The sequence below is a fragment of the Ostrinia nubilalis genome, chromosome 15, assembly GCF_963855985.1.
Source record: "Ostrinia nubilalis chromosome 15, ilOstNubi1.1, whole genome shotgun sequence".
Lineage (NCBI taxonomy): Eukaryota > Metazoa > Arthropoda > Insecta > Lepidoptera > Crambidae > Ostrinia > Ostrinia nubilalis.
The window spans coordinates 15,248,632-15,267,848 of record NC_087102.1 but is presented as its reverse complement, the minus strand read 5'-3'; the positions used below and the strand labels follow the sequence as shown (position 1 = coordinate 15,267,848).

The 19,217-nt window shown below is 39.0% G+C and overlaps 1 protein-coding gene and 1 long non-coding RNA gene across 3 annotated transcripts in view; one reads left to right on the top strand and one right to left on the bottom strand.

Moving 5' to 3' along the window:
• Window positions 1-19,217, bottom strand: part of LOC135078747 (protein Dok-7-like) — a 480,894-nt gene that overhangs the window by 352,866 nt on the left and 108,811 nt on the right. The gene's annotated exons all lie outside the window — the stretch shown is intronic.
• On the top strand, window positions 10,204-11,379 carry LOC135079051 (uncharacterized). Of its 2 annotated transcripts, XR_010258713.1 has the most exons (3): window positions 10,204-10,739; window positions 10,925-11,063; window positions 11,149-11,379. It is a non-coding gene; the product is annotated as an uncharacterized LOC135079051 (long non-coding RNA). The 2 variants fall into 2 exon arrangements; XR_010258712.1 differs by lacking the exon at window positions 10,204-10,739 and having other exon boundaries at window positions 10,752-11,063.

Here is a 19,217-nt window from a genome sequence, read left to right as displayed (position 1 = left end):
ATGAAGTACGAGTGAATTTTTCAACACTATAGCAAATGAAAAGTATTATCGAGTCACACTTCTCTAACTTTTGCACAAGATTTGCACTAGATTTTAAACATTACAATGGCCGAGAGCCAGGATAGTGAGGAAAACACAAAACACAATTACCTACCTATGAGTAGGTAAGTAGTTTTAATAATAGCAAATGAAAAGTGTTATCGAGTCACACTTCTCAGTCTTGCACAAGATTTTGGTCTAGTTATTTAGATGATTTTCTGATTTGTTTACTATTCAGCTAGTTCCAACTTAGTATTCAGTGTCCATATTAAACCAGTTAGCTACACGGCTATAATTGTTTGCGTCTCGCCTGCGAAATAGGCCTGTGCAGTAAAACTCTAGGCTTTAGCACATCGTTAGCAGTCACGGCAAATAAGGCGCGTGATCTAGCATGCCAACTGCGTGTTGTTTTTGGGTATACAAACTGTGGGAAAGGCTGAATAGTGTTGTTTCGAATAAGTTATGAAGCACCTCAATTATAGACAACTGGCTACCCCGGCGAAACAACGGTGAAAGATTTTTTCGAATCGGTCCAGTTTTGGAGCCTATTCAATACAAATAGATCATGAAAGTGACACGGAAAACGCAGCGTGGGACGTCCACCCACAAGGGGACCGACGACCTGATAAAGGTAGCAGGAAGGCGCTAGATGCAGGCCGCTACCAACCGTGCGATGTGGAAGTCATTGGGGGAGGCCTATGTCCAGCAGTCGACGTCCGATGATGATGATGATCATGAAATCTGTGCTCTGTGTAATATTAATTGTGTTAGTGTTACAGTCAAAACTCATATTCAATCAACAGATTTTTTCAGTCAAAAGTGGTTTTGACCGATTATGAGTTTTGACCGAAATATTAGTACACTGATATTACACAGAGGACAGATTTCAAGATATATTTGTATTTATAATAGTGACTATGAAAGGAACGATGTCCAACTCAATGTCACTCGGTAAACCGACGAAGGTTGCGGGAAGTACCTAGATATGCGTAATGCAGGTCCGATTCTTGAAGAAAACCCTAAGACATCTTTTGGTTGAACCATAGGAACTAACGAAAGACACAATCGATCAGTCAACTACCTACAGTAATAATCGCTAAGTTTGCCTTCACAAACACTGAAACTTAGTAGTTTCAAAGTCGGTTAACTACGCTTCTGTCGTTGTCTATCATTGTTCACGCTCATCCGTGCGTGCGAAACGCTGTCTGTTCGGGGCAGTAAAACTCTAGACTTTAGCACGTCAGCGCGTCGTTAGCACTCACGGTAAATGATCCAGCGAGTCAAATCTTTATTACTCGTAATAGTATTTAATGTGAGTAAAACCTGTAGGTACCTATATTTAAATTCGCGCACGAGACATGACAATAAAGAAAATGATATTTCCATGGAATGCTTTCCGTAGTAAGGACAATCTAGCCAGGTGGGGATTCTTGGATGGCTTAAACATGGAGTGCAGGTGTGGTTTTGTTCCCCAGTCGATGAGGCACCTGATGTCATGCCCTGAGTGCCCAAGCAACTGCACTCAGGAGGATTTGATGAGTGCTACTGACAACGCCACTCTTGTGGCGGAGTTTTGGGCTGACACTGTGTAGGTTTGTTGTCGACACGAAAAGAAGAAGATGGAATGCTTAATCATTTTAATAAACCCATATTTAAACACTTTCCTACACTAAACTACTAAAGTCGCTGATATAGCCCGACGGATTAGCAAGCTGAAGTGGCGATGGGCAGTGGAGGCCAGGTACTAGAAAACGTAGCGTGTGACAAGACTAACGAACTTAATATAAAGGTAGCAGGAAGGCGCTGGATCATGCCGCTACCAACCGCGATATGGAAAACATTGGGGGAAGCCTATGTTCATTAGTGTATGTCCTGTGGCTGAAATGATGATGATGAAACACTCATTTACATTATCGTGAAGTTCACGGTACATGCAACAAGATTTAGTAGTTTGTCTAAATATCATTGTTCACGCTCGGCCGTGCGTGCTGTTCGGGGCAGTAAAACTCTAGACTTTAGCGCGTCCAGCGATCCAAATCCGTATTACTCATCATTTATTTAGGTTATCGCGATGTTTCACCGCACATACACCAAGATTTAGGCTGAGTTGCACTAACTTACTTTTTAACCGTAACTATAACAATATCCGGTGTTTTTTGTATGCAGTTTGGCAGATTTTTGACGCTTCGTTTCAGCCAAATCGTTTCAGCCAAATGACGTGCACTGTTGGACAAAGGTCTCCCCCAAGGTTTTCCACAATGAACGGTCCTGCGCTGCCCGCATCCAGGCTCTTCCCGCGACCTTTACCTTTTTTGACGCTTGTTAAAGTAAGATGGTGCAAACTGCAACCCAACCTTAGTGTATGCGCTACTACTAATTCAAGATTTAGTAGTTTCAAATTGTTAAATAGCTACGCTTCTGTCGTTGTCTATCATTGTTCACGCTCGGCCGTGCGTGCAGTCAGGGCAGTAAAACTCTAGACTTTAGCGCGTCGTTAGCATTTACGAACGACCCGTGATCCAGCGAGCCAAATTCGTATTACTCATCATTTATTTAGGTACATTATCGCAATGTTTCACCGCACATACACCAAGATTTAGGCAGAGTTGCACTAACTTACTTTAACCGTAACTATAACAATATCCGGTGTTTTTTGTATGCAGTTTGACAGATTTTTGACGCTTCGTTTCAGCCAAATCGTTTCAGCCAAATGACGTCCACTGCTGGACAAAGGCCTCCCCCAAGCTTTTCCACAATGAACGGTCCTGCGCTGCCCGCATACAGGCTCTTCCCGCGACCTTTACCTTTTTTGACGCTTGTTAAAGTAAGATGGTGCAAACTGCAACCCAACCTTAGTGTATGCGCTACTACTAATTCAAGATTTAGTAATTTCAAATTGTTAAATAGCTACGCTTCTGTCATTTTCTATCATTGTTCACGCTCGGCCGTGCGTGCGAAACGCTACTGTTCGGGGCAGTAAAACTCTAGACTTTAGCACTTCAGCGCGTCGTTAGCACTCACGAACGACCCGTGATCCAGCGAGCCAACTCCATATTAGTTAGATGAGCCGGCGTTAGATTGTGGGACTGGAATAGCAATATTTCGGACGCTATGCGGAATTAAACACGAGGAACTGTGTGTTCGCTCAATGTGCTTGCAGTAAAGACAGTTTGTATTCTATGCAACTTCATTGACCCGAGTGCATTGTAGGCTTTCACTATGGATTCTTTTTCATATTCATTCATTATTCAGTTCACACACAGTTTAAAGGCTCAGGTGACAGATTGTTGATTCAACGTCGCTCGTTCAATCCGCGTCTACCGCAAAACTATTGTAATAACCCAGTTTTACTGCATGAACCATATACGAGTACAGCCTAGGATGCACGCCACGATAAACTTTAACGAGGGATTTTATCGATTCTGTATGATAAACACATACATTTGTCGTCTAAAATCGTCGATAAGATTTTATCCTGGCGCGCATCTTCTTAACCCGCAACGGGTCGCTGCCGCCTGCACTTGCACCCTCGGACCTGCATCAGCCATCAGACAAACACCCGTCAGCGCGCTCCGGTAATAAAATCGCCCAGTTTACCGCTCGCAGGCACGCGCGCGGCGCCTCCATCACTTTCGTATCTCGGCCATCGCAACTCCAACTGATTTATGAAGGAAATTTGAATTTTCAACCCCGATGTCTTATGAGAATGAACGACACTTCGCGAAGTTCTCGTCGATACTTCGATAACGACGGCGAGTTTGTTGGTGAAATAAAAGCGATAAGCTGCGTAACTGCTCAGTTCTTGTTGGTTCAATTGTATTGTGCTTGTTTTAGAGTTTTATTTTTAGGTTGGAGCAAGCTTGCCCTTGGGCAAGATTTTCAAGAAATAGTGAAAGACATCTCCTGAGATGACAGCTGTACCTGCCTTACGCGTTGCACGCATTAGTACATTGTCATCTTCACTTAAATTAATAAACATAGGCTACTAAGTAATTAGTTAATTACTTAATTCTAATTAAAGGGGTAAATAGTATATAGTAATATAGATAGAGTACAATAGATGATGAAAATGCCCATTGATAGCTTAAGCATACATACTCTTAAAAGTAAAGTTGAGCAATACTATCAAAGTTAGAGTCCCTTAGTTTTGTAAAAAATTGTTACTGGAAAGTCACACCTATTACAATAAATTAAGATGCGAAAGTGTGCTGCTGCCTTTACTAATAAAGTAATCAAACAAGACGCTTTGTAAGAGCATTCAAAAGCAGTTGACATGGTGCAGTTTGGAAGTTAAATTGACAAAGCACGTTTGTTCAGGGTTAGGGCGCCGCAGTTTCAACTAATGCTACTAGTTTGGATGCTCAGTTTATTTATAAAGTTATTGCATATTTCAGTTCATTTCTTTGGTGTTAAATAACTGCTATGTAGCACAGTCATAATAATCAGCTTGCCTCAGTATCCTTCAGGTTGTTCGATATTTTTCAGGATACCTAATAAACTACTGTTCTCTCTCCATGTTTCAAATCGTTGTCTCTACTGCAAACGTGTGATTGAAACCTTGAAAAGTTAAACTAATTTTTCCTGCAAAATTATACCTAAATTTCTCAATAATGCCGCTATGTCCTTGTCCGTATGCCGTCATTAAATGCATTCAATGTACGTTTACATTCTATTTAGGTATAAGTTTACTTTTAAGTTTTTTCAGTTGATTTTTAACAGAACAGGATGGTATTTTCTTACATCATTTTTAAAGTTATATGACTTGGCATGACGTAGCAGTTACCCGGCATCTGATGTTGACGTCAATTGAAATACCATAGTTAAATACTTGGTAGATTCTTTTACGAGACAATAGAAGGGGTTCACCAAATGCAATAAACTTAATAGGACAATAAACCTTATTTCTAAGCTTTTAAGTTTTTATTTCAATCCTTTTAAATTGCTTTTATTTACTGTTACGCATCTGCCAAAGAAGTTTTTATGTAGGATGTTATTATGCTTATAGCAAAGTTGCTGGCTTGTTGAAAAAAAAAAGTAGCATAAGAAAGAATAAATATTTTAAATAAAGCGTTCCCTTTTTAGACAACAAAGGGTCATTTTTAATTCTGATTAATGATAAAGTTAATTATTTTTAGTTGTCAAAAACACAGTATTTTTCTGAATCTTTGTTTACTTTTTACAACCCCACTTCCACCTACATCATTAAAATGAGCCGCCAAAAAAGTTATCATCCGTAGAATTCTTTTGAAACGTCAAAAAAGTACCCGCAACTTTTTGGCGGGCGGTCACCGACAGATGGCGGTGACGTCTTCATAGACAAACTAAACCCCAACGTACTGCAGGGAATACAAAACAACGGAGGGAAAATTCACCCCTACCCTGATAACGATTTTGGTTTTGTGAAAAAGTGAATAGGTACCTACCTACTCTAATTATCTATTCCGAAAGAGTTTGTAATGCGAATGAAATCCTGGTTTTGCGAGGCTGAATTTATTATTTTGTTGAGCAGTTAACTACATAGTTAACTCTACCAGTCAATTGATACAATTTTTAATGAGCTGTTAATAATCGCTGTCTTCATAGATTTTGCTCGATAATCCTATGAAATCAGTGGTCCAATTAACAAGTCTGTTAAAATTAACTAAATATAGATTTCATCGCAACTAAAAACAGTATTTTTTCTGGGAAATTAATGTTATTTCTTACTATTCGTATATTTATGAACATATATTTTGCCCTTTGCCCTTGCAAAAATGATTGAAATATCCTTTTATTTCAAATGTTATTTTTAAAAATACGATTGAACTATGTTGTTGTAAGATCACTGAAACGTTCTTAAAGCAGCCACAAAGTATTTCCCGGCTTACAACTGAAGGCGAAAACAAAAGAAAACCCGCATACATTTCCAATTGTCACAATTAAGTGGTGTCTCCGTAAGCGCCCTCAGGATTGTGAGGGATAAGTATGGGCCGCGTATTTGCTATCGCCCGTATCGTTGAGGTAAGTATTAGGTCGCTGAAATAAATAAATAAATAATAATAAATATCCTTGGACATTTTACACTACGCTTCTAGTCCCAAACTAAGGAAAGCTTGTACTTGTGGCACTAGACAACGGATATAAACATACTTAAATACTGTAAATGCATACATATTATTATTATACATACTTAGTAACACCCAAACCCGTCACAGAAATCAAAATTCATTATTTCAATTTCTGCCCGGCCGGGAATCGAACCCGGGACCTCACGGCATAGTAGTCCGTTCAGAACCACTACACCAAACGGCCGACGATTATAAAATGAAATGAAGTGCAACTGAAATCAGTGAAATGAACATTATGAATGACATTTCAGGTCAGCATATTCCTGAGTATGAAATGGATAGTAAAAAATTTTAAGGCGCTTAAAATCAATGACCAAATAGTAAATGAAATAGCTGTCAGATTATAAGAACTTAGAATATTTGGTGAAAACGTTTTAGAACTACTTACGTTAACTTTTAACTGAAATCAGTGTTTTTTTTTTAAATTACAAGAATATAGCAGGCGAATGAAACACATTCTTGTTGTCAATTCTGGACATTATTTTCAGATCTTAAACGTACCACACAAAAAACTTGATGTAGTTTAAACAGCAGCAAAACCTTAACGTAAATTAAATTCAAAAGTGTTTTACAAGCTTTTTTTATACAACACCCATTGCAGTAACACTCCGTGTTTACAAAATGCGCGTTCGTCTAATCCTCTGCAAGGCCCCCTCAGTCCGAGGGTTAATATTTTATTGAAAAACCGTCTTAGTGACGGTTTGCAAGCAATAGCTCCGCCAATAGCTGGGATTTGGACTAAATAATGCACCAACAGAAGTGTCCCGTATAATTGAAAGCATGGGTTTGTACGGCGGCTTAGGAATGTGCTCTTATGGGGTAGGCTGTAATTGATACCGGTTTGAACGTAGAGTAGGACCACCCTCACTGTTCGCGTGGATGGCGTAAGAGGCGGCTATAGTGAAAATATGCAATCATCATCATCATCATCATCATCTTCATCTTCATCATTTCAGCCATAGGACGTCCACTGCTGAACACAGACATCCTTCAATGATTTCCACAATGGCCTGTTGGTGGCAGTGGCCTTTCCGCTACCTTTATGAAGTCGTTGGTCCACCTTGTGGGTGGACGACCTACGCTGCGCTTTCCGGTACCTGGCCTCCACTCCAGAACCTTGCTGCCCCATCGGCCGTCAGTTCTGCGTACTGTATTATGCCCTGCCCGTTGCCACTTCAGCTTACTAATCCGTTGGGCAATCATCAAAGGCTTTACAATTTTAACAAGCGTTGAACACTAGTTACTTAAGTGAAGAGTGTAGGCTAAACCCTCAATTTCATCATCATCTTTTTAGCCATAGGACGTCCACTGCTAAACATAGGCCTCCTCTAATGATTTCCATATTGACCGGTTGGTAGCGGCCTGCATCCAGCGCCTTCCTGCTAACTTTATGACCCTCAATATAGATAGATCACAGAAGGTCGTATTCCTGCAGTGGACATTAAATGACCTGCCAATGATGATGGATGATGAACGTGAATATAATGAAACATGGAGATATCTTTTTAACTTTCAACTCAATTAATGCGCATTTTTATCACGAGCAAAATTGTGTTAAATATTCTTGACAGCGTACGTGCAATTTGATGCGATAAATACGTCGATCATGCTTTTGTTTGTGGCGATGAATGCCGGAACGAAATCAGTCCCCCCTGTCTGTCGTTTAACACAATAACGAATATACGATGAATTGAAATTGTATCGATATTTGCTCAATTTATCGATACTTTTCGAGCCCAGTGACTCGAGTGAGGAGATTTAGAAATGTGGGCATGTGTGGGTGAAGTGTGAGCATGTGTGGGTGAAATGTGGGGATTAATTGAAATAAGAAGAGGCTGAGTAACGGCCCTTGAAACAGGAAGGGCCTGGAGTAGCGTGTTGTAAATTGGGTACGTGTAGCTACGGTAAATAAATGACCACATTTTCACCCTTATTTACTTCAATGCACCATACAAATTTAATGAAGATAATATGTATATCCCTGATTCCCTAAGAAAGATAAATAATATTTTCCTTTATTGCAAAAATACCTAAAACTATAGAGTTCGTTCGTTTCAGCCGAAAGACCACTGGACATAGGCCTCCCCCAAGGATTTCCACAGGTCCTGCGCCGCTCGCATTTAGGTACCTCCCGCAACCTTCACCAAATCGTCGGTCCACCTAGTGGGAGGCCTGCCCACGTTACGTTTTCCGGCTCGTGATCGCCACTCAAAAACTTTCCTGTGCCAGCGGCCATCAGCTCTACAAGCTATGTGCCCCACCCACTGTCACTTGATTTTAGCGATTTTGTGGGCTATGTCAGTCACTTTGGTTCATTTACTATAGAGCACCCAAAAATAATTTGATTCATTGTAATATTACTTAAAACAAATTGAGGTGAACCATTTATGAGCTAGGTGCACAAGAATTATCGTTTTCCAGACGATTCCTCTCAAAGTACGTCACAATTCGCTGAATGTAAAACAACAAAAGATCCGAAAACGTATTCCAACCTTCATAAATATTTCGTGGATGTGTGAGGTAGTGCTGCAAGTAAAGCTTCCGGTGGAAAATATCGATAATTCCTACCTGGCTTACGATGCTTGCTTAAGTGAAGCAGCAAATCGAACGCACAGCGTTGAATATAGCTCTGTGATTGGTTCATGTGTGACCCTATGTGTCCACGCGCACTGTGAGACCTCATAGTAATGTTTGTGAATACGGCCGTTATTTTTACTGACGCTTTTAGCTAGCTAAGATACTTTCTGAGTTTTAATACCCACATTTCGATGTCTCAATTTTGTACAAAAAATATATTTATTTACTGTTATTTTTCTTCTTACATGCAGATTAAAAACAAGTAAGAACATAGTCAGTCGGCCGTTTGGTGTAGGTAGTGGTTCAGAACGGACTACTATGCCGAGAGGTCCCGGGTTCGATTCCCGGCCGGGCAGAAATTGAAATGATGAATTTTATTTTCTGTGACGGGTCTGGGTGTTACTATGTATAATATTATTATGTATGTATTTAAAAAAAAGTATATAAGTAGTATATCCGTTAAGCTAGCACCCATAACACAAGCATATTAATTGCTTACTTTGGGGCTAGATGGCGCTGTGTGAGATTGTCCAAAGATATTTATTTATTATTTATTATAGTAACCTAAAACTGATAATAATTAGGAGCTTTATTGCGTTTGCAACTTGTACCTCTACCAGTTTATGCCAATATCGACTACCGCCCCTCACTAGTGCAAAAGTCCCGTAGTTTTAGGGATGACTCCTATCTCCTGCCGTCCCAGCGGTATAAAATAAAACTTGTCAACTGAACTGAAATGTTGGAGCAAAGTTTAAGATAAAGTCCATTATGTTCTGAAGCAAACAAAATAATGTATTGATTTTGCAGTTTATAGTATATTATGTATAAACAATGCACGTCATAATATATTTTATGCTTCGGTATACAACTACATAATAAAATGTAACTTGCAGGCTCTTTTGGAATGAATGATGCGTTAAATCGCCCTAAACTATGATTTCCAGCCGGGCTAGCGCCGTGATATATTCTTATCGACGTCAAAATGTATGGGCAAAATCGATAACATGGCGTGATAACCGCTTATCGCGGCGCGCATACTAGGCCTCCAGGTTTCATTGACGTTCGTATCATTGAGAAAAAACTTGACTGTCTGGAAGAAATCGCTTTCTAGCGACGAGACGTGGTGCTAAAGCGTGGTGGTTTTTGTGTCTATTTGTAATCTATTTTTTCCCAAAAGTTTTGGACAATATTGAGATGACGATAATCATAAAATCAAAATCAAAAATATTTATTCAGTTTAGACCACAAGTGGCACTCAAGAACGTCAAAATATAGTAAATAATAAAAAAATAAAGGGTAGTCCTTATGGGGCACTTTACATGTCTCCTTATCTTTTGGGCCCTACCATAAAATTAGGTAAACCTATAGTTAACCATTTATCTATTCCTCTAAGTATCTGCTTCTGGTACATAAAATAGTGTCTCTACTCTTGCAGTGGTGATTAGATGATGATGATAAATTGACTACCGACACCAAAGAGAACAGTGCCTCTACCATGAGTTGCCATCGAAAACTTGTATTCGTATACTACAGTCGATAGAGTTTAAACGCGGATCGATGAAGTTTGCATTAAAATCATACCATGAGTTCAATTACCGTATACTTTACTCGCCAGCGATAATTCGATGGTTTTGTGATGTCATGTTGGTGAACATGTTAACGTATCCAACTTCACACTCTATGAATGGATGAATGAAAGAACGAATGCCGTTCCTTTCTAACTATATAGAAAAGATAGAGTAGGAAAAAACAAAAATGTCAAAAATAACACTGCAAAATTTAAGTGTCCTAGAACAGTGCTTAAAGCTGAATTAACATGATGATTTTAAATCTGTATTGTTTATTTCTTGTCATTGCGACTTTGACGCAGCTGTTGTCATGACAACAGATAACAAAACATGTTTTGTTGAAGGATTATTGATGAATAATTTTCCACAAAAAATTGAATTTTAACCACGATAGGAAAATGAGAACCTGCGCCTATCCGTTTAAACCGATTCTAGAATTTATGGAAAGGTAAGTTAAGTAAAAATAAACATACTATGTGGTGGAGGAATTTCGAAATTAAACGAATAATTTTGAGCTGGTTTTTTTGGAGAAATACAACCTTTCCAGCATAACTTCCACGTGCCTAGCTAAAATTCAGTAATATGAGTGCTAGATTTATATTTTCTAGATACAATAAAGTTGTTTTTCCATAGATATGGCGATCTGAGTATGCCCACTGAAGGGCCCCAAGAAAGAGCCAACAATAGTCAACGGTGGGTGGAACTAACGGACACGCGAACGTGAAATGCTGATGCCACCGGCGACACGAAAACTACTGAGAAATTGAGAAAAGTGTGTATAAATACCTACTACTTTATTCATTTTGATTGCTTTTATCTTATTTCGTCATTATTATTTGTAATGTTTATTTGTTAAGGTGTGGAGTGACTTTAAACAGCAAGAAGAAGGCAACTCGCATACACAGAGCTGCCAAGGGAACACTGGACTGGTGGCGGTCCAGGTTCTTCCCTGAAGCCAAAGGATTTAGAGCAGAGTGCTTGTAAATAACTACTTGTAAATTAAATCCATAATAAAGACCTAGGGTAACTGGATGGATATACCTACCTTATTATTGTAAAACTTAAGATATTATAATTAATTAAATACATTATATTGTTTTAATCTTTCATGGTCACTAAACATACATGGTAGCAATCTCGTCAGTAATAATAATTAAGTAAATACATATCCTACTAATATCCTACTTAATATTAAAAATGCGAAAGTTTGGATGTCTGGATGTTTGTTACTCTTTCACGCAAAAACTACTAAACGGATTTTGATGAAACTTTACAGTATTATTGTTTATAACCCAGATTAACATATAGGCTATAATTATTATGATGATCTGTGACAAACTAAAATTCACGCGGACGAAGCCGCGGGCAAAAGCTAGTTGAAAATAAAATGATTAATTTTTATTGACTATTTATTTCACAAAACCTAATAGGACATAATACACAGATTGATTAAAAACAAAAGTAAATTTCAACTTATGAAAATACATATTCATTGTCGGATTAGCTTTCTATCATGATCTCGTAAGGCTGCGTTTCCACCAGAGATGTGCGAGGATGCGTAGCGAAGGATGTGTTTGTAAAGAACCAATAGAATCGCTTTATTTACCTCGCCTCGGTCAGCACATCTCTGGTAGAAAAGGGTCAGGCTGTACAACACTAATGAGCATTTTCAAATCTCTGCTACACATCCTCGTAGCTACGATACATTTTCCTCGCACAGCTTTGGTGGAAACCCGCACACATTTTCACAGCACAGCTAGACATTTTCGCACGACACAATTCCCTCGCATATCTCTGGGAAACGCAGCATCCTCTCCATCCCCCAAGGATCTCCACAATGTGCCCACATCCAGGTTCATCCCGCGACCTTCACCAGATCGTCGGTCCACCTAGTGGGAGGTCTGCCCACATGCTGATAACATGTTCCATCGTAATAAACTTCTTTCCGACATAATTTAATAAAGAAAACACCTAAAATGACCTAAAACCACAATTTTATTTTGCTTTTCACATGTCAATAAGCCAGTGAGTTACGTTACTGTGACAGCTAAGGTATTTTTCGATGACATCTTTGAAAATTGCAACTCATGGTAAGTTATTTGTATGAAACTTAATAAAAACTTTAGTCGCTATCGTATTCATTTAGATAGGTTTTTTACCTAACGATTTGAGATGAACTCATGGTAGTGTTTTTAGTTTTGCTGTGGTTCAGCTACTAACCGCTAGAGGCGCTGTACAATTTGCCATACATTTTTTTACGCCCTCGATAGCGAGATGCTCGGTAGGTAAACTCATGGTAGAGGCACAGGTACCTACCGAGTAGGTATCCAGAGGATATAGAATTTTCTTTCGCTCGCTTCAGCCGAAAGACGTCCACTGCTGGACAAAGGCCTCCCCCAAGGTTTTCCACAATGAACGGTCCTGCGCTGCCCGCATCCAGGCTCTTCCCGCGACCTTTACCAGATCGTCGGTCCACCTAGTGGGAGGCCTGCCCACGCTACGTCTTCCAGCCCGTGGTCGCCACTCGAGAACTTTCCTGCCCCAACGGCCATCGTCTCTACGAGCTATGTGCCCCGCCCACTGCCACTTGATTTTAGCAATTCTGCGAGCTATGTCGGTATGTAATTTTCTTTACATGCTCCTAATTACCTATTTATCTATCTACCCTACAACAATTCTCTAATTTCAAGGCTCGTGTCCTTCACGAAGCAATTCGCGCACACTCGTGGATGAGAGCCCTCCAATTTATAGGTCTCGTCCGTCTTACGCCCCAAAAAAGGGTCTTAAGGTTCCTTCAGATCTTACCGGCTCTTGCTTGGGGATGGGATCTTTAGAGAGCTGTTTATTACCACTACAAATCCAGGAAATAATGGCAAAATTTAGTAACGTGAAAAAACTGTGCACAGGATTTAGCTTTAAACATAGGTATACAGGGTATACGGCACTATTCCCACCTTTCTTTTCCACCACTGCAACTCCTGTAACCAGGATCTACAGCTTGACCGCCAATAAAAACCCAACCACTGAAGGTATGTACATTGTACAACCATATTAATTTATCACCATGTAAAAACTTTCAATTGTAATTACATTGATATTTGTATGCAAAATCGCTGACATAACCCGACGGATAAGCAAGTTTAAAATATATAGCACGCAGAACTAACGGCTGATACAACGCAACATTCTGGAGAGGAGGCCACGTAGGCCACGTACCGGCAAACGCAAAGTAGGATCAACAAACAAACCAATCTAGAAATCAATGGTGGGAGGCCTATGTTCATCAGTAAATGTCTTGTAGCTGAAATGATGATGATTTCCATGTAACCTTACTACAGGTGAGTTAAAAATATGACTCTTAAAAAAACTCATAAAACTTATTTATTTTTACAAATAGGCTTTTAAAAAGCAATTACACGTCCCAGGATTAACACTACCACTGCTTCGGGACAATAAATGGACCAATGCTGAGAAGAAGCAGCGCAAGAAACTCAGTCACTATTGTCAGCCTCCTTTTCAAGGGTTTACAGTCTTTAAACTACTTACAGCCAGCTATAATTTTTACTCCATTTATCATCTCTATGTAGATCCACGCGATGGCCAAGTCTGCTCTCCATCAAATCGCATCGGGATTTCGCGCGCATTTATCTGCACCCGCTTTGTTTACTGCCGAATAAAGCCATTATCAGCCTCACTGTACGGACTTGCAGGACTTAGATAAAAAAGATTACGTTGCGATAATTGCAACGGGGCTTACGATTTGTGAGCTACTCGAAAAACCCAAATAAAGCTTGCTCAAAGGGTGCTCATTGCGGTCTAAAGGATTATCTATTTTTCTCATTAAAACCATACTTGCACGAGAAAACAATTAGTTTCCAGTAATATTAAACTGTCTAGTGACATTTGAAAGTAACTTGAGTGACTAATTCTTTAGTTGCCTGCACTGATAAGAAAATGTTACTTAAAGTTTTAGTTCCCCTAAGTGGGTTTCATCTACACTAATATTATAAAGAGGAAAACTTTGTTTGTTTGGTTGTAATGAATAGGCTTAAAAACTACTGGACCGTTTTTAAAAATTCTTTCACCATTCGAAAGCTACATTATCCACAGTAACATAGGCTACATTTTATTTTGGAAAAATATAGGGTTCCGTAAAATATTTGGGTTTTTCGGAGTCCACGCGGGCGAAGCCGCGGGCGGAAAGCTAGTTTCAAATAAATTCATTGTGTTGACTATTCAAAGCTAATAAGCTGACGGGCAGTGCAATACTGGATATCCTTGGTCTCCCCATTGCCCAGCAGTGGAGTCAAATGACGGCTAAAATAACGAAGCAGACGGACTTCCTAGTCTGTCTTAACTCCTGTTAAGACCTGAAGACCATCATTTATTTGCTAATCCAGAACCAACACGTCCTAATCTTAACTCTTAAATCGCTGATGAAAATCCACAAATATTTATTCGACAAAACCCCGAACACTCACTCTTAATTACCTCTTCATTTGATTTCGAAACCCCGTCCCTTTTTTCTAGTATACAAATGAGGCAGACAAAGCGATCGTCTGAATGATGTATGATGCGGCACTGCCCTCCGTGTGTGAAGCGGTATTGCACGCGGATTTGTTTTTTGGGGCATTTAGAGAATTGTGCTCTTGACAGAGGATGCTGAAGTGGGATGTAAGATAAAAGCGAGAAAAGAGTTGATTTATTCTGGTGAGAACAATTTCAAACCGCATTAGGATTGCTGAAATAAGTCACTTTTGAAAAAAATATAAAAAAACTTAATACTTTTCCTTAAAAATAAGAGGTTCTCAGATTGTCTTCTGTTTTTCCACGATTATCTCGCGTTTAGCCAAAGTGATACTGATGCGGTTTTCAGAAAAGGACTTTTTGATTATTATGAAATAATTAGGACCCAGAAACGGATCTGGTTCACCCTCTGTTCTGTAAATAAAGCTATGAAACTGCGACATTACTATTCTTACATAAATATTTTTGTTAAACATTCCCATGGGATTACATTCCTAATTAACGCTGCCGTCAAGGAGTCAATCCTGTAAACGCACGAACTTAACATTAGCGTAACAACAGAACACGCTCGAAATAATCTCTACCGCACTGACCTCAAATTGGCACAAAGGCCGCGGAGAGAAAGTAAATTATACGGGAGTAAAGAGAGCTTGTGCCTGACGCGCCAAGTGGCTGGGAGATTGCGCGCGGCTTTGTACTCGGAATAAGCCCCTGCTAATTTCATTCGATATTAGCTGGCTGGTTTTTGTAGGACTGTTGGTTTTATTGTTATTTTGAACATGTAATATTGTTTTTCTTTGAAAAGAAATTCAATCTACAGCTATCACTGAAAAGTTCCAAAATATTTTGTGTCGAATTTTCCAGGTGATTTTTAGGAGTGAAGTGAGTGTCGCTCTATCACTTCGGTACCTTACATTTAGCTTCATAAAAACTGTCGCGTTGAGACCCGCGATTCAAAATTTTAATTATACCAGTAATAGAACGCGAAAGCTTAAAATCATACTGTAGTTTGCATGTGCTATCCGAAAGACAAAAATATGCAAATAAAATTGGTCCCAGAGAAAAGATAAACTGTCACTAGACCCGCTTATGATGCGAGTATTTTTAAAGTAAAGAATTAACTAAAGATCGACTTTTCCACTGTGCTAAGCGGATGACAGATGACAATCAAAGATGTACTAAATAACCCTAAAATGCTAATATACCCACATGGTTTATGACCAACCTTAATATCTGTTATGGAAACATAACTACACACAGCGTGGGCCAAGCAATCTCATGTTCCCCACTATTTAAGTGGCAAATAAAAACGTTATCAATAGCGCCCAACTGCTTGTGGTCGTGCGGCTGAGGGCTGCCACTTGATTGGTGTTTAACTGACACGAAAATGAGGAGCGGGGAGTCATGTTTCCTTTTGGGTAATTTGGCTGATTGAAGGCCGCAAAGAGGGAACAATTAAAGAGGTAATTTTTCAATTTGTGTGCTTTGCCTAGTAATCAAACTTAGGATTTCGCAAAAGTTAAACTTGCCTCGTAATGTGCCTATGTAGCCATTAAGTAAGTATCTTACGCCCGTATTCACAAACATTACTATTAGGTCTCACAGTGCGCGTGGACACAGGGTGACACACGAACTAATCACAGAGCTCTATTCTCTACCTCTATACGTCAGAGAGACCTAAACAAATATTTATAGTATTTTTGTTTTATTTGAAGTAGGTAGGTCCTGTTTTAGCCTATTTCTTTTAAATTTACGAGGGCAGCCCTGCCCAAGAAGGATTACCACATACCCTACTGTTTTACGCCGCGCTCTGGCTTTGTAGCGCCTGAGAGCCATTGATTGCGGAGATTGGCTTGCAGGGCTTAGGTGGTTTGTTTTTGTTTGATCGAGAATTATGAGTTAATTAATGACTAGCCAAGCTTTTCGGAATTTTACAAAGTGCAGTCAGCATCAAACATTTGTAAAGCTAGTCTGAGGCCGATCATTAGGAACCATAAATGATTAATGCGTGCACAAAATTGTGGCGAGAATTTGTTTTGTTTCGGAATAGTAAATTTTTTTTTATGCTAGATAAGGCAGGTATTTGACCACAATCGCACCTGATGTTAAGTGAGATGCAGTCATATTATCTGCCCTGTAAGTGCGTATTCACTCTCGCCTTGAAAAGGCCCGGATTAGTAAATTATTTAAAACAACCTTTGGTATATTCAGGTAATTTTATAAATGCATGTCACATCATGGCTGGACTTTTTGTACATCCAGCCGAATATTTGGGGCACCCAAATAAGGACAAAGAACCGTTGTCCACTAACTTATACGTTACAAGAAAGTAGATAACGATTTCTAGCTAGGAAATAGGTGGACGTATAAATCATTTCATTTGAAATGGGACAAAGTGGGAGAATAAATCGAAATGTTACAAAAACAAAACACTATCGGCAGCGACAAAACATTTTTTCCCACAATCATTACGTTTAATTACGGTCTCTCATGTCTGTCTGTGCGTGAGTGCGCTATCAATCTTCCCCTATCCAGGGAAGTGGGAAGTGGGGAGACGGGGAGAAAAAACATGAAGCAATACCCGTCATAGTGACGCGAAGGAAATGAAAGGGAAAATACAGTCGCTGAAAGACGGCTCTTCAAACCGATTCAGTGTTGTTTCATTTCATGCCTGCTTATTGTTATATTATTTCTTTACCTAATCGAATCGCGCGAAGAAAGAATAAATTGATTTTGTTCTCCTCTTCATAAATAGAATTTGTGTTACATTACCAAAAATGGTTTTGTTGATTCATTTCTTATTTGTGTTGATAAGAAAACAAAATAAATTCAATCGTTTTGGTAACAAATGTCGTGTTTTCTCAGCAATAATGGCTCACATCACCCAAAACAAAATAATAGGTATACCTAAATAAATATCCCAGCTCAGTAGATACACTAGTCTTATACAAAGACTTGGTATTCACGAGTAAGAGCAGTCAATCGACAGGAGAATGATTTCAGGTTTAAGTCCCACCTTAGGAAATCTTTTTAAGTATAAGTTATTTCTCTATAAACCTAACTTTTAAATACTAAAAAGTATTGTAAAGAACTGCAAAACAATAACAAAAGTGTTGTGTAAATAAGTTCACCAGCTGAAAGCTTTTTGGCAACGCTGGCATCGTTTGGCAGTGGCTCTGAGAGTTAGAAAAATGTTATTAGCGGCTTTCCTAGCCTTTTTAGTTTTAAAAGAAGCGAAATACGAAATGTTGATTATTTTGCTAATTCTAAAGACCTAAGTAGGTACTTAGCTCATTTTAGAGTGAAGTCACTCGTACGATTATGAAGTAGCTTTTCATTATTTATTTACTCATTCTTGAGTCCCATCAAAAGCTTATGAAGGCTCGTTAAGTCTGACACAAGAATCTTTAAAAGTCTAACTAGTCAGGAAAAACTGAGTTGATATGACGTGTTTCTTTTTTTAAGTGTGTAGTCAAATGTTTATTTAGCTGTGGGCCTCTATTGTTAAATGATGATGAATTCGTATTTGTTAGGACAAGAAGTTGTAGGCTGAGTTACACCATCTTACTTTAACAAACGTCAAAAATCTATCAAACTCCATACAAAAAACACCGGTTATCGTCAAAGTTACGGACGAACTTAGGTGATGGTGCAACTCGGCCAAGTAATTTTCTATGACAATTTTATTTACAAGATGCCCGACTGCTTAGGGAATATAGAAACACAGTGGATTCAATGACGCATCCCCGTAACACAGATAAATGTCATAAGATCAGTTGCAATCGTCCTCATTAGGGGCAGATACCATCAATTATGCTAATGGGCCTCGTAATGACACGCTCGCATGCAACCTTCGATCCGTCTGCGAGCTCGTGGGTCAGAAGTTATTGATTGGACGCATTCGGAGAATGGACGGCGATGATGTTTGTCTCATTTAATAAATTATTAATGAGAAACAGTCCTAATAAGAAAAATAAATGAGTAAATATCCTTGGTAATTTTTCAACGACGCTGTCTAATTTCAAGCTACGATGATCAACCTTATCATGAAAACAAACCCCTTATTAATAAAAGTTACACCCTAGTTGAACTCTGGCTTAAATTGTCATTTAGTATGGAAATGTCATTTTAATCCAAGGTTCATCCTAGGTGTAACTGTTTATTAATACGGGGGTAGTGCCCGTTTTCACCACCAATTCCTAATTTTTAAGTGACCCTTATGGTAGGTAATACATAACAAGCATTTTGGTCACTTAAAAATTAGGGATTGATGGTGAAAACGGGCATAAGAGTTCTAAATTAATTACCATTTTAAAGTATGTTGACTTGCAGTAGCTTTCAGCAACCGGCAAAGCAATTTCAAAGGAGCTAACAATTTTATTATTCAACCTGTATGAGC